Source organism: Metopolophium dirhodum, chromosome 1, assembly GCF_019925205.1.
Source record: "Metopolophium dirhodum isolate CAU chromosome 1, ASM1992520v1, whole genome shotgun sequence".
Taxonomy (NCBI): Eukaryota; Metazoa; Arthropoda; class Insecta; order Hemiptera; family Aphididae; genus Metopolophium; species Metopolophium dirhodum.
Window position 1 is genome coordinate 23,846,275 of NC_083560.1, and position 17,383 is coordinate 23,863,657.

General features: G+C 26.9%; 1 pseudogene; it reads left to right on the forward strand.

Moving 5' to 3' along the window:
* The first annotated feature begins 13,706 nt into the window (after nt 1–13,706).
* LOC132934588 (probable serine/threonine-protein kinase clkA) lies at nt 13,707–14,815 on the forward strand (annotated as a pseudogene).
* Nucleotides 14,816–17,383: the final 2,568 nt, after the last annotated feature.

Genomic DNA, 17,383 nt, shown 5'->3' on the forward strand with positions numbered 1-17,383 from the left:
TTATTATTACTTAATGAGGCATCATGTATTTGATATAATAGGTACCTATTTAAGAAATTATCTGAACCCAAAGTTATAATTTATTACAGATAATTTAAACACTAAAGAATGATCAAGTGATTATGTGATCGGCAAAAAAGAGAAAATTATTAAAATAGAAAGATGGAATAGGTATGTGAATACCTAAATAATAATAGTACATTACGTTAGTAAATTTAGCGGTCCTTACAAAACTCAAAATATGCAATAATTGAAACAAATGGATTAGGGTTTTGAGAAGGAAATATTGAAAAATATATTAATTTTTTTAACTTTATTTTTTGGTATGTTTCATAAAATCAGCACTATATGATGCTATACAGATGTTTAGTAATTATTAATTCCGGATCATGATATAATAATGAATATATAATATATATATAATTATATAAGATATATAATTTTTATGTAATTTGTATAATAATATGTACTATGTAAGAAATATTTCTATGGAATTTTTCATTACCTAATCTATATTATAATAATGAATCGTGATTTTGGAGACGAAGGCATCCGTTTCTATAAACAACTGATTATAATATTATAATATTGATTTCAGCAACCATGATTTTAAATATTATACGAATAATTAATAATAATAATAATTTTTCTCAAATTACCTACTTAAAGTCACTTTTCTTTGAATGTATCAAATACCGTAAATTTCTCAATAAACGTAGACGAAATCAAAACCATTATTCAACCAAATTCATATTATCTTTGAGTTTATACATAAACATATTATGCAGATAGCGAAGACACAAATCTATAAATATATTTTCATTAATATTTAATACTTAACTAAGTAAAGGTGTTTACTGTACTTTCTACTATAATTTTTAATTTATATTTGTTTTTTACTATCTTTCATTAATATGAATTAATATTTCATGAAATTTCAGAACCCCAAAATAGATAATACTGATCAATTAATATATAAATTAGAAAATATAAAAGAGAGTAAAATAGTTAGCTCACCGAAAAAACGTTGATATTAATATGTTAGTTGCAATTATACTGGTATACCGTAGTTTATAGCTACGATGGTATTATATGTAGCGTGTGCTTATTGTTTATACCTTAGGACCACTCATTATTATTGCAAATAATACATTTTGTGCCTCATTCAAAAAATACAGACGCAAGTAAAGGCAATTAGTAGCCAAATATTTTAAGGTATTTTACATAAATTGAATTGATATATTATTCATTACTAGGGAACGGATTTGAATGCAAATTGCATATTTTTCTAAATGTTCTAAAACATTGCTTTCCAAGCACAAAGTTCATATTTTCATACATCGAGAAATTTAAAAATGTAAATTTTATTTTGCAATTTTTGATATTTTTAGTGCATTTTTATGTTTTTAATTCATTTTTATATATATTAGTTATTTTAAATAAAATAAGTAAAATAATAAATTATACATAGTATAATGTATGAGTAGAAACGTAGTTATTAATATAATCCTAAATAACGGGAAACATAGAGGAAAGGTGAAAACAACAAGTTGTTTTACCGAGTCACAAAATAGTGCAATTCAACAATATTTGGGATGTATGTACTCAACATGCATTTTCGTATTTATGTATTTATATGCATGCTTATACCAGCGTACATCGCGCATATTTACGTAATTTTAAGACTGTGTCAATTATTACGCTATTGACTATTATTAGGTATTTATTATTTTCGGTTAATTACTCCTAAAATCGACTCTTTCGTAAAATTATTACTTTAAACGTTTGAACTATCTGAATCCTTATTCAAAGATAACTCTCTTTAATTAATATCATAAAAAAACAAATATTTTTTCCTATTTCCATTCACTTTAATTTATCTATCTATTTTTTTCAAGACTAAATGTACTCACTTATTCTGTATTCCTATAATTACATACTTCAATATTTAAATAATCAAATTTTTACACTTCTATATTATATATATTTATTAACGTACGTCACGGCGTATGCACGTAGTTTTACGTAATTTCCAAGTATGCGTAATTATTATCATTATGTTATGAAATGACACGCTTTTGAATATTATTATTGATCATTATTGGGTAGCTACTTCAAACAATCATTTATAATCAATATTCAATACCTATTTTTTTTTCTCTTTATTTTTATCCAACTTTATTTTTAATAGGGAAAAATTATGGAATGTCATGAATAAAATGGGAATACCAGCAAAATTAGTCAGAATGATAAGAGTGTGTGCATATGAGTCCAAAAGTAAAGTAAGTTTTGGAGGAGAGGTATCAGATGAGTTCCCAGTGACAACCGGACTCAGACAGGGAGACGCTCTATCGCCAGCTTTGTTTAATATCGCCTTAGAATCAGTTGTACGAAAGGTACTAATCCAAGCCAAAGGAATAAAAATGAACAACAATGACGAACTAACCGTAGTGGCTTACGCTGACGATATAGTCCTCATTGCCGAATCAGAGGACGATCTGAGAAATACAACTAGGCACTAGCATCCTACTAAATGAAGGTAAAGAGATTGGTTTGAAGATAAATGAGTCAAAAACAAAGTATATGATACTATCGAGAAGAAATCACAATATTAGCTATTTAAAAGTTGATGATCACAAATTTGAAAGGGTACAGAGCTTCAAATACCTGGGCACAGAGATCAATGAAAGTGCTAATAGCCACGAAGAAGTTAAAAATCGAATTACAGCAGCAAATAGATGCTACTATAGTCTAATACCACTCTTCAAATCAAGATTACTATCAATAAAGTCTAAAATAACATTATACAAAGTCATAGTCAAACCTGTAAAAGCCCAGAAAGAAGAAGAAGATTTTTATCCAACTTATAGTACTATCATTCTATCAATTCATTTATTTTGTACGCTATCAGTAGTATACTTTTTTTTCTATATTTTAAATTTAATATTTAAATTAAAAATGTATCACTAATTATTTTATTCTAACTTATAACATACACTTATTCTAGGCACCCTTAAATTATTTTCATTACTATTACTCTTACTGTCAATACGACTACTTCCTACTATTACTTTAATTCCGGAATATTAAATTCTTTAAGCAAATTAAATCACTTTTAAGACTTCTTTAAATATTTTATTTTCATACAACTCAAATAATTTAAAATAACTTTTAAGATTTTCCCAAACATTTTCATCTTCATATATCCCTTATAACATTTATTTAATCAACACGTAAGGACTTATTCTTTGCCTATATCAAAATTTACTTATTACTCAATTTTTTCATTTAATATAATATATTATATAAGGTCATATATTGCCTTTTAAACACAAAATTATCTTTATAATTTATTCAATATTCGACTTATTTCTCTTTATAATTCAACAAATGTTTATCTATCTATATTTCCTATACTATCTCCATTTAATTATTATTCAACAATTTTATCTAATATTTCAACTTATTCTTCATATAGTATCTCAAATTATTTTTTCTTTATTATTCAACAATTATTCAACTATTTAATTTAATATTTCTTTATTCAAAATTATTCATCAATTCATTTCACTTCCTCCATTGCTACGTGTGCATTAATATATATTCTTTTCTATTTATTTTTCACAATTAATATAATATTTTCTTACTATGTATTTCATTTGTTTATTTCTATTTAATTCAACTACTTATTTCAACACAGATCAGTCTACTGCTGTCTATTTTACTACAATATCTATATATATTTCTTTTTCAACGACCTATATACTTTTTCTAATTTAACTTATAATAAAACGAATATTATACCTTCACCAAAAAAAAAAAGTATTTATCGATGGATTTATATAATCAAAACGGAGATGTGATTCCCTAAGCTTACAATTTTCGTACTCAATAAAATCAACTTAATATTACTTAATTAATCCAACTTACATAACACCAATACTTTTTGCTTGATTCATTCTCTGGTCTGCTTGCTTGACTTGAAATGTTCGTTGTGTTGGAGTTGTTGAAAGGTGAATTACCCTCCAATGATGATTCGTATTGAACTGCCTCCGTGGAGTTCGTAAGGTCGAATGGAACCGCTGTCTCCCAAATCAATTTTCTAGTTTGCTTTTGATTGACTCGCCTTGAACTCCAATAGACTCCGTACTCGACTGCGCCAGTGTTATAAACTAGCAATTGGGTTAATTGTTTAGCTTATAATTTGCAGGTAGCAAGGTCGTTGGTAAAGGATTTCTTGGTAGGTTGACAAAATAATTAGACTTGTTGAAAAGTAAGTTGTATATTTTAAAATTCTTCTTCATAAAATACTCTAAGTCCAATTTGACAAAATTGTTATACTGTCTCTCCCGAAGATGCTTGCATTTACGATGGTAAATCACGTCTAATCTACAGGCCGTTTCGGGTCTCGTTTTAAAGGGCCTCCTGCTCTCCTACTTCCCCCTAGTCTTTCGACATATCCGTGGACTTCACAGGACGTTGTTTAATTTATTATCGATACATTCCCACGCCTGGTTATTCCAAGAATTGTATCCTGTTATCGTATTTTCAATATATGCTATACGCCATCCATTAATATTTAGATACTATGCATAATTCATATATTTATGATTTATGATTCAGGCGAGGTTGTAGGACCTATTGAAATGCGGGTTCAAGATCGCATTGCCCTCTCGTAATATTGCCAAAAATATTCTAATAGGATTTATGACTTTGATTTATTTATACTATGTGCTAATCTTTATGTTGCCTAATATATCCTAAGGCGAAACGATCACAATAATATAGTATTTGTATTATTGGGTTCGTTACAATTATATCATCAAATATACTTGGTAATATAATAGGCTGACCGACCGTTTTCGCTCAGAATCGTTTTTCTTATACAATGATCATTGAATTCAAATTTAACACCATCCATTACAGTGACGCACTTGTTACCTACTGTACAGCAGAGTGACATCCACCGACCCACCTTTTTTATAAATATATATAATGTTGTATTTGTTGGGCCAAACAATTAATACAAGTATCTGATATATGAATACAATAACAGTTTGAAAATATTAAAAATACATAGGCACAATTTTTTTTGTAAGCATTTAAAGTGAGATTTTTAACAAAATACGTCAATCCTAAAATTCAATAATTATTTTGAAGTTAAAAATGTATAAAATGTTCAACTTTTATATCTAAGGATTGAAAATTTAAAACAAGCTTCCACGTACATGTTATATAATATAAATTACTTTATTCACAATAATATCATAATTTGTTATATCATAGTCTTTGCTCAGAATCTTTTTTTTTATACAATTATAATATATCATTGAATTCAAATTTAACCCAATCCATTGCAGTGACCCACTTGTAATCTATTGTATAGCAGATTAATACCCACTTGCCCACTGTTTTAAGATTGCTAGTTGTTAACTTTACTAATTTATGTGTTTGTGACAGTTAAATTCAAAAGTAGATTACTAATTGATTCAGCCTGTTAATTTGTAAGTATATAATAAGAAATTATATTCAATAATGCGAAACTTTTGAATCATTTTTATAAAACTGTAGGTACCTGATTTGGAATTCAAAGTTAGGTCTTGATTTATTATTATTATTATTATTATTATTATTATTGGTCTACTGTTTTTTTAATTTGTTTTTATATGTCGATAAGGTATCATTGTATACGAAAAATAATTCTGAGCTGAGACGGTTTGCCTGCCTAAGTTTTTATATAATTTATTTATAATTTATATTGTTATTATTAATACGGTAACCGGTAAGTTGAATTAATATTATTTGCATATTATCTTATTTGTATATAATAATAAACTTTAGAAGTTTCAAGTATAGGTACCCACGAATAATATTTTTTATTAAAACAAAATAACTGAAATCGTGATTCTTGGTTATTTAATATATAATTTCATCCAAATTTGAACTTAAAATAACTATTAATAAAATGTGCTTATTTAATAATTTGTACCAAAAGATTTCCCGGGGAAAAACTAATTTCCCTCTACGTGTGTCATTAATTAAAGTACTTATAAATAATGGTTATATCTTAAAAAATGTAGTTTACTACTTTCACCTTATTGAAATAAATATTAATTTTAGTTATTACTTTGATTTAACTTGGGGCAAATCCATTTGTTAACAATTGGCTTTTAAAATTTTACCCGGGCGCAGTTTACAAATATCCTTTTTTCACTTGACAAGAACTCGGGCGCAGCTTAGATGATGTTTGGTTTTGTGTAGACCCTGGGCCCTGGAAGCAGTCACTGTAGTTTTACATAAAAACCACAAAATGTTATTATAACGCCAAATAGCAATGCAAGATGACTTGAAGGCCTTGGATACCACTCGCACAACATTTATTGTTGTTGGTGAACTTCCTTGGGCAGCTCCTCTGACACTAGTCGAAATTAAAAATAAATAACAACAAAAAAAATAATAATAATAAAAATATTGATGTGGTAATTTCTTACATAATATCAACGAAAAACAATGAGAATTCGATTTTGGTCAAAAAATAAAAATAAAAATATAAAATATAATACGATAATAGGTAGGTATCTAATAAAAATTCACAGGCACAATATTATTTAGTAATAGGTAACTATTGGAAATAAATAGCCATTATATAATCTATACACTTATAACACGTCATAAAACACTAAAACAGTATAAAAATTTTTTACAATAGATTACAAGTGGGTCACTGCAATGGATTGGGTTAAATTTGAATTCAATGATATATTATAATTGTATAAAAAAAAAGATTCTGAGTGAAGACTATGATATAACAAATTATGATATTATTGTGAATAAAGTAATTTATATTATATAACATGTACGTGGAAGCTTGTTTTAAATTTTCAATCCTTAGATATAAAAGTTGAACATTTTATACATTTTTAACTTCAAAATAATTATTGAATTTTAGGATTGACGTATTTTGTTAAAAATCTCACTTTAAATGCTTACAAAAAAAATTGTGCCTATGTATTTTTAATATTTTTCAACTGTTATTGTATTTATATATCAGGAACTTGTATTACTTTTTCACGTTTTTTGGCCCGACAAATACAATTTTATATATATTTATAAATAAAGTGAGTAAGTAGATGTTGTTCTGCTGTACAGTAAGTGATAAGTGGGTAACTGTAATGGATGGTATTAAATTCGAATTCAATGATATAATATCATTGTATAAGAAAAACGCCTATGATATAGATAGCCTATGATATTAACAAGTATATTTGATGATATTATTGTATCGAACCCAATAATACGCATAGGTACTATATTATTGTGATCGTTTTGCCTCAGGATATATTATTTAACATAAAGATTAGGACATAGTATAACGTCCTGTGAAGTCCACGGATATGTCGATTGACTAGGGGGAAGTAGGAGAGCAGGAGGCCCTATAAAACCAGACCCGAAATGGCTTGTAGATTAGACGTGATTTATGCGAGCACCTTCGGGAGAGAAAATATACAACTTAACTTTTCAACAAGTCTAATTATTTTGTCAACCTACTAAGAAATCCTTCACCGACGGTATTAATACCTGCAAATTATAAGCTAAGCAATTAACCCAATTGCTAGTTTATAACATTATTGAGAATAAAGCAATTTATATATAACCTATTTACATGGAGTCTAAGAGCCTTGTTTTCAATTTTCAATCTTTAGCTATAAAAGTTGAACATTTTATAAATTATTAACTACAAAATAATTATTAAATTATAAATTTGATAAATATTGTCTACCTTTGAACTTTAAATGCTTATAAAAAAAAATTGTACCTATGTATTTTTAATATTTTTTAACTGCTATTATAACGATATATCAGGAGCCTTATATTAAATTTTCACGCTTTTTTACACTTCAGATAAAATTTTATTGATATTTATAGAAAAAAAAAACTAATGAAATAGAAAACTGACAATGTACGTAAACAGCTCAAAAAGATTCAAATTATTTTTTAAAATTTTATCGTGTATAGAAAATGCTAATGTAAACATTCGGTGAAATTTTCAAGTATCTACAGCAGGGATGGCGAACCTGTGTCACGCGTGTCACGGAGTGACACGCGCGCATTATTACAGTGACACGCCAATTTAAAATATAATTCATAATTTTTACTTCACTTTCCAAAAAAATTATTGATAATTTGAAACTATTTTTAACTTATTATTGGAGTATATTGTAAGATATTGTAATCTGTACTTTCCATTTCCTAAGCTCGTAAACGAAACGATTAGATAAATAAATTCGTTTACCACGTTTACGTAACAAACGTAGGTACAACAGAACAGTCGACAGTCGTCAACAGATAGTTTCGGATGCCTTACACGACGACTATTTTAACCAACCTATTCAATATTGCTTCGGGCTTACTCAATATAATTCACGTTTAACCATTGGAAGTTTAATACATTGGTGAGTATTATTTTTTTACCAATATTTCACCAAAAAATTAAAAATTCGTATAAAATAATTAATATTATATTCTTAATTTATAGAATAAAGATGTTCAAAAAATTAAAACTGAATCCAGAGAAAAGTGGTAGTGGGAGATTATTCGTAAAATTAATGACGATTTCTACTAAAACAACTGGTCAAGAAATTATAAATGTAGTAGTAATAGTAAATAGTAAATTAATGCTGTAAAGATATATTAATATTATGTAATAGTAAATAGTAAATTAATGCTGTAAAGATATATTAATATGTACATGTAACTTTATAAATAGTAAATAGTATAAATGCTGTAAGGTTATATTAATATGCAATAGTACCTAAATAGAAAATGCTGTAAAGTTTAAATATTTTATACACCTAACAACAAATAAAATCATGTTTATATGTTTAATTAATTATTTTTTAAGCAAAAAAAAAGATCTGACACGCGAGGCAAATAAAATCAAACCAAACATTTTGATTTGACACGCAGTTATCAAAAGGTTCGCCATCCCTGATCTACAGTCATACGTCTTATCGAGTTATCCACTTCAAATGTTGTAAAAACATGAATTTCAAACGCTCATAAAAATTTAATTTAAAAGGTTAGTTTAGGTTAGGTTTAAAGGTTCCAAGCACTTTTACTGTCCTAAAAGGTGATGACAGACACAAAAAAAAAAAAAAATAAATAAAAAAATAAAAATAAAAACACACATTATTGTAAAATCAATACATTCATCGCTTCGCTCAGAATCTAAAATAAAAATCTATTATGGCCCGCACTTTTTGGGTGGTTTACCTATACTAATATTATAAAGACGAAAGATTTGATTGTTGTATTGAATAGGCTCCAAAACTACTGAACTGATTTAAATGGAATTTGGTAGGTAGGTACATAGATAGTTTAGATACTGAGAAAAAACATAGGCTAATTTTTAATACTAAAAAAGGACTATAAGGGGCTGTAAGGGGCTGAAAGGGGCTATACAGGCTCGAATTGAAAAATTATTTTTTTATAATATTTTGTGTAAAAAACATGTTTTAGTAACATATTGCCATATTGGGTTCAAATTTGAATATATTATAAAAATCTAATAGATAATAAAAAATTGTTATTTCTATTATATTTCTATTATTTCTCCTTCAACTCGATTAGTTTAACTTTATCGGACAAAGTCAGGGCTGTACGTGGCATATTAACAATTAAAAACAGTACAAAAACAAGCGAAATCACAACGATAAAACAGACCGTGAGCACTACACGTTGACTAAACGATATGAACAATTCGACAGAAAAAAGACGACTGGGCAGTTCATATTAACAAAATTATATTGTAGGTACATATTATGTACACAAGTATCTAATCTTTATCTAATCTTTGCTATACATTGTACTATAAATATTCGTTAGAAGGTAATAAACAATTCAATATGACAATCGTGAAGCGATACTGTCGACTGATATTTCAGGTAATAATAAAGTTAAGATTATCTAGTCACCAAATATATATGTATGTACATAGTATATATGTATCTACATAATTGTAATTTATCTTTAAATAATTTTATTTTCCGTTTAATAGAGATTATTTTTACTATTTGGATCACGAAAATTGTCCGTTTCCGTTTTGTAGAGGTTCCGTCTTAGAGAGGTTAATTTCATATATTATTTGAACCGGGACTATTGACATTTTCCGTTATAAAGAGGATTCCGTTTAATAGAGGGTCCGTTATAGGGAGGTTTTACTGTATTTAAAACTTGTTATTATTATTATTTTTTGAGTTCATAAGGCTGAATTATTTAAGTTTAAGTTATTTCAATTCATAATATTATTCTGTTGTTAAACTATATGCAGTTAATTTTTTTTTAATATTATTATATTTTGAATTCAAAAGGCTGAATATATTTAAGTTCGAGTTTGAATACATAATATTATTCTGTTAATAAACTATATGCAATTATTTTTTATTTTTTATTTTAGTATTATTATTTTTTGAATTCATAAGTTTGTGTTACAGCAGTTAAATATAAGTACACCAGTATGGCAGAATATCACCATATTATAGATTAAATATAACTGTTTATTTTTATAAACTGTTACTTTTATTTGTTTTTTCAGTTTTTAATACATTTTTATGATTTTTATTATTTTGATGAAATTATAGAGCATAGAAGCATGTTCTTTTCAATATTATAATTGCATATAAATCCGATCTCTTGATAATGTTATTAGTTATGAGTCATATTTTATAACATTATCAAAACGAAAAAAGTAATAACACCGCAATTATTTATATTTAGTGGGAGGTAATTTCGACGACCATATAAGTAATTTCTTTAGATTTTACTGTAAAATTAAAGTATCATTTAATAGTCAATCATACAATATAGCTCACCCAAAAAATTATTTCTATATACGCCACTAGAGTGAATTGACTTTTTATCAATTTAAAATTAAGATTATTATCTAGGCAATATCATAGGGTTTATATTATTTTTTAATTTTAAAGTGAGTTATGAGAATTTTATGATTTTCAATTACCTATATATAAGTATTTGCTTTGGGGATTTTGGATTTTCTTTCCGGGGATTTTTTTTCCTGTGAATTTTTTTCCGATTACCTTGAGAATAAAGCAGTAGGTATATAATATATTAATATGTCATGGAAATAGCTAAATATAGGTACTCACAGCATATTTTCTTAGTTACATGATATGAATTTTCACATACTGCGTATTTACATAGCTAAAATGACATCCAGTATAGACCCGCATGAAAATGTTTTCAACGTATTTGTGTCTATTATAATTGACTTTACATTATAATAGTTGTATACAAATTAATTATGTAATTTTTGTGACCGCATTTAAGATTTGACAACAATTATACAAAAAGCAACACAATTTAATTGAATGGAGATGCTCAATTTGTAAAATTAAACTATTTTTTCATTCTAATGTAAAATCCAGGAAGTATCATCTACTAAAAATCAACAATTATTTATTATTTTATTCCAATTTTTCAGCTGTACAATTTTCAAAGAAAATTCTAATTCATATATTATCAATGTAGTATTGTACCGATTAGGAATGGCTCATAATTAATACATACCTAAGTCACAAATAATAAAAAATCGTAGCTAGATACCTGGTGCCTAGTCTATAGTTATACCTAATTATTATTTTTGGTGAAAATATATTAATAAACCTAATACCATTGAGTATATAAACTTATATATATATATATATACATATATAGTATATATACTACAGTATCTCTGCTCAATGCGCTAATATCTAATACCTACTACCTATATTCACAATGAAAATACAATTATATTGACACGCAATTTGAATGTGTTCCTATACAGAATGTTACAAATTGCATGTAACAGCAGATGCTGTCACATGAAATTTGGAACAACCTGTACATATAACCTTGTAAAGAAAATAATGCGGCCAAGCATTTCTCAACTCTCAAGCCTTTATTTTTAAGATAAAAATAAAAGGAAACTATAGCTGCTATTATATCTAGGTACCTACTTACCTATAATAATATACTTGCATACGTTTACTTATATACCTATATATATATTTGTTTGTACCTATATTTGTTTATTATGAATATTGTAGATACCTTTGGAATATTGTTATATTATTTTGAACAAAATGATAAAATTTAATAAATAATACACCAATTCAATTTAGGTAAAATACCTTAAAATATTTGGCTACTAATTGTCATCACTTGCGTCTTTATTTTTAAAATAGGTGCAAGATTTATTATTTGCATTATCGACGAGAGGTCCTAAGTATATACAATAAGCACACGCTACATAATATACGTACCATCATTACTATATAAGCAATGATACACCTGTATAGCATATGCACATAGCAGCCAGTCGAGTTTTGAACCGTGAAATAGAGACTATACATCAGTCTACTATAGTCATATTTATAATATTATTAAACGTAATTAATTGATTAACTTTAAGTATATAATAACGTACCTAATAGTTAAATTATAATAATTCAGTATTGTTCAACTCGTACTCCACTACTCCTGTTATCTTCAATATACTACCCTTAAGAACAGGGTTACTCAGGTGATAGTGTATTTTATTGGTTATAATATTATAATTATTTTAGTCTTGAATAAAACATTGTATTCGTTGCTATATCGTGTTAATTGTGTTAGTTTATGAACGCAGGTCATAAGTTTCTAGGACCTGTAAAATATAACTCAGAAAACTTTATTCATATCAATTCAACAACCCGGATCTAAGGACCGGTTCGTGTAGTGGGAATAGCCAACCAACTACTCCTTAACTGGATAGAGTTAGGTATAAATATCGACAGCCACTGGGTTTGACAGCCGAGGAGGTGTGTTGCAATTTGGTGGAGGCGCCGGGCAAATATTTAACAAATATTTAATTCCCCATAATTGTTCATAATTACTAGCACAATTATATCGATTTTGGTACTTATCAAGGAACAGTTTGCGTCTTTGTTTGTTTAATGACAATGTTTAATTTGGAAGCCACATTATTTATTACTTTCAAAAATTTTAATTTAAACAATATAGTATAATTATAAAAATCTATTTTTTTTTAGCAAATGTTTAAGTATTATTTTAAAAGAGCGGGTAATAATCAAACCATTCATATTTCTCAACGTACTTGGTCAATTTTAAGCTTGGATGAGTCTATAGATGTCTGTAGTTTAACGCCAAACGTATGTATATCTTATATTAAAACAGTTAAGTATTCAGAGATCGCTGAAGCTTTTTCTCAGAGTAGGAATATAAAATTACCCAGTGACGTTATAGAAATCGCTAAACTTGACTTTGGAATTCTTTTTTCGTTAGAACTTCCAAGTAAACTCAAAAAAGAAGAATTTACACAGAAGTCGTTAGAGGAAAAGATTGAATTACTTTCTGTACCTAAATCCTTGTACCTTTATTATTTTTTATCTAAAGACGATCTAATACAAATTTTACGATTTTTAAATAAGGAATTTTCAAAAAATAGCGAAACCGTAGAATTAGGACTTTTAGTAAGATCTATTTTAAACAAAAATCAAAGTGAGGCCGATAACGATAGTGATCCAGATTTTATACCTGAACCTTTTAATATTGAGCGGAGATCACCTGTTATAACGCGTTCAAAAAAGAGGGATACTGATTTAGTTGACCCAATTAATATTAACGATAGACTAGAAATTTTCAACATGTCCAAACCAATTTTTTTTAAACCCGAATTTTATAGTGGCGAACCAGACGAATGTGTCGACGAATTTATTGAAAATTATAATTTGATATTTGTGGCTAATGAGTGGTCTGATGATAGAAAAATTATGTATGTCCCAATATATCTCAAAAAAAGCGCAAAGGCATTCTATCAAAATTATATCATAAATAATCCTACACCAACATGGAGTCATTTTGAACTAGCACTCAAGAAATATTTCATTTCACCGGGGAGGACCAGAATGTTTTAAAGCAAAATTAACAAACAGAAAATTAAAATTAACCGAAACAGTTTCGCAATTTCTAGCGGATTTCCAATTATTAGCCCATAAAGTTAACCCTAAAATGACGGACACGGAAAAAAATTGATTTAATATTGGAAGCACTCCCACCCGATTTTTATAACCCAGTCGCATTAATGAATAATAATACACTCTCGGACTTACAAAAAAAATTGCGTAAGGTAGAATCAGCAAAAGCAACGGTAAATGAACGAAATAACACTCATAATTTTGATGCTCTTAAAGCAGAAATAGAATCTTTAAATCAAAAACTGGTAGAATAAAATGTTTTTGTTGCTAATCAATTATCATATAATAATAATGGCTATACAAATAATAATCGCAATAATTTTAAAAGATATAATTATAATAACAATAATAACAATAAATATCAGAATTATAATACAAATAGAGAAAGAAACTTTAACGACTCAAATAATTTTAAGAATAATAAATTTGATAGAAATAATTATTACCAGTCAAATGAAAACTTTAATGGTAAACAACATTTTAATAACAGGCAGTTCACGGGTAATCAAAATCGTAACACCGGTTTTAAAAATAATAATAATTTTCAACAACCACATACCATGAATAATGTTAATAAAAGTAAATTTTATAATTCATTACACCAAAGTTATGATAATAAAAAGTTTAATTATTCAAATCAGCATTATAAGCCAGATAATAATATGAATAATCATAATCAATCAAATCACTTACCCGAAAACACCAACCAAGGCCCTAACTCGGGTCAAAATAATGATCCATCGAATAAAAAAACATTTAATAATCAAAAAAACATGTAAGTCGTGAGGTAGACATTAGGCTATCTCCTGACAATTTTATGAAAAATCCTAATTTTGACGCACTTAAAAATTCAAATGAAAAGAATGCTGAACAGATTTCTAGCTGTACTGAGGATGTTAACGAGGTACCTATTCCAGCTATTAGATTAGAAGTAGTTGGATTTATAAATAATAAAGAAACCCCTTTCATATTAGATTCAGGTGCAACTATTTCTGTTATTAACATCGAACAAGTTCAAATAAAAAATGCCTTTATAGATACAAAAAATGTTAGAGTTCATACAGCTAATGGCTCGATTCTAAAAGTAGAAGGAAAAATGGATATTAATATACTATTTCACAATTTAATTTTCCCAATCCAGTTTGTATTAGTTTCTAATCTTGCTAGACCAGCGTTACTTGGTACAGATTTTTTGAGTAAATATAGAGTACAATTAGATTTTTTTAATAAAGAAATAGTTATGTACAAAAATATAAATAATAAAGTAAAATTTAAAATTGGAGCTAAAAATGATATTTTAAATAGTTGTGAAATTGTAGACGATAGTTTAGACCAGGGATGGCGAACCTTTTGATAACTGCGTGTCAAATCAAAATGTTTGGTTTGATTTTATTTGCCTCGCGTGTCAGATCTTTTTTTTTGCTTAAAAAATAATTAATTAAACATATAAACATGATTTTATTTGTTGTTAGGTGTATAAAATATTTAAACTTTACAGCATTTTCTATTTAGGTACTATTGCATATTAATATAACCTTACAGCATTTATACTATTTACTATTTATAAAGTTACATGTACATATTAATATATCTTTACAGCATTAATTTACTATTTACTATTACATAATATTAATATATCTTTACAGCATTAATTTACTATTTACTATTACTACTACATTTATAATTTCTTGACCAGTTGTTTTAGTAGAAATCGTCATTAATTTTACGAATAATCTCCCACTACCACTTTTCTCTGGATTCAGTTTTAATTTTTTGAACATCTTTATTCTATAAATTAAGAATATAATATTAATTATTTTATACGAATTTTTAATTTTTTGGTGAAATATTGGTAAAAAAATAATACTCACCAATGTATTAAACTTCCAATGGTTAAACGTGAATTATATTGAGTAAGCCCGAAGCAATATTGAATAGGTTGGTTAAAATAGTCGTCGTGTAAGGCATCCGAAACTATCTGTTGACGACTGTCGACTGTTCTGTTGTACCTACGTTTGTTACGTAAACGTGGTAAACGAATTTATTTATCTAATCGTTTCGTTTACGAGCTTAGGAAATGGAAAGTACAGATTACAATATCTTACAATATACTCCAATAATAAGTTAAAAATAGTTTCAAATTATCAATAATTTTTTTGGAAAGTGAAGTAAAAATTATGAATTATATTTTAAATTGGCGTGTCACTGTAATAATGCGCGCGTGTCACTCCGTGACACGCGTGACACAGGTTCGCCATCCCTGGTTTAGACTATAGATACCTTTGGAATATTGTTATATTATTTTGAACAAAATTATAAAATTTCATGAATAATATACCAATTCAATTTAGGTAAAATACCTTAAAATATTTGGCTACTAATTGTCATCACTTGCGTCTTTATTTTTAAAATAGGTGCAAAATTTATTATTTGCATTATCGACGAGAGGTCTTAAGTATATACAATAAGCACACGCTACATAATATACGTACCATCATTACTATATAAGCAACGATACAATAATTGCAACTAACAAAATATCAACGATTTTAGTCTCTTTTATTTTCTAATTTATATATTAATTTATCAGTATTAAATATTCGTTTCAATTATGACATCTTTTGTATGGACCGCTGAATTTACTGATGTAATGCACTATTATTATTTTGGCGTTCACATACTTCCCTCTGTCTGTTTTAATAATTTTCTCTTTTTTGCCGATCACATAATCACTTGATCATTTTTTTAGTGTTAAATTTATCTGTAATAAATAATAACCTTGTGTACAGATAATTTCTTACATTTAAGTAATAATAAATGAATATTATATCTCTCTTATTATAACTGGCATTCATATTTGTTGAAAAAACAGTGTCAGCCATTTCACCCACACTTACAATTTTGGAAATATTATCTGATAGTGCTTGCTTATAATATTATTTTTTATTTATATGCATGCAGAGGCGTTTGTTAATACTTATTATTAATTAGTTATACTATTTAAAAACTATACATACCCCGAAATTCACCTGTCACTGTTAATTATTAATTACTATACTTTATTTACCACTTAAATATAAATATTTCCAATTAATATAATATGCTCAGAGATTTCATGTAAATGAACACTAATTCTGGGCTAACACTAATTAACGTGTCAGAAATAGACAATAGACGTAAATAGTAAATGTAGTAGGTAAGTATATTAAATGCATTTATACATAATATATAATAAGTGTACGATTCATTAATACTCTTAATTCGTATAATAATTCATTTTTTTTCATAAAAAATTATTATTATTGTTTTTGATGATTGATGAAATGTTGTCACTATTTATTTACGTT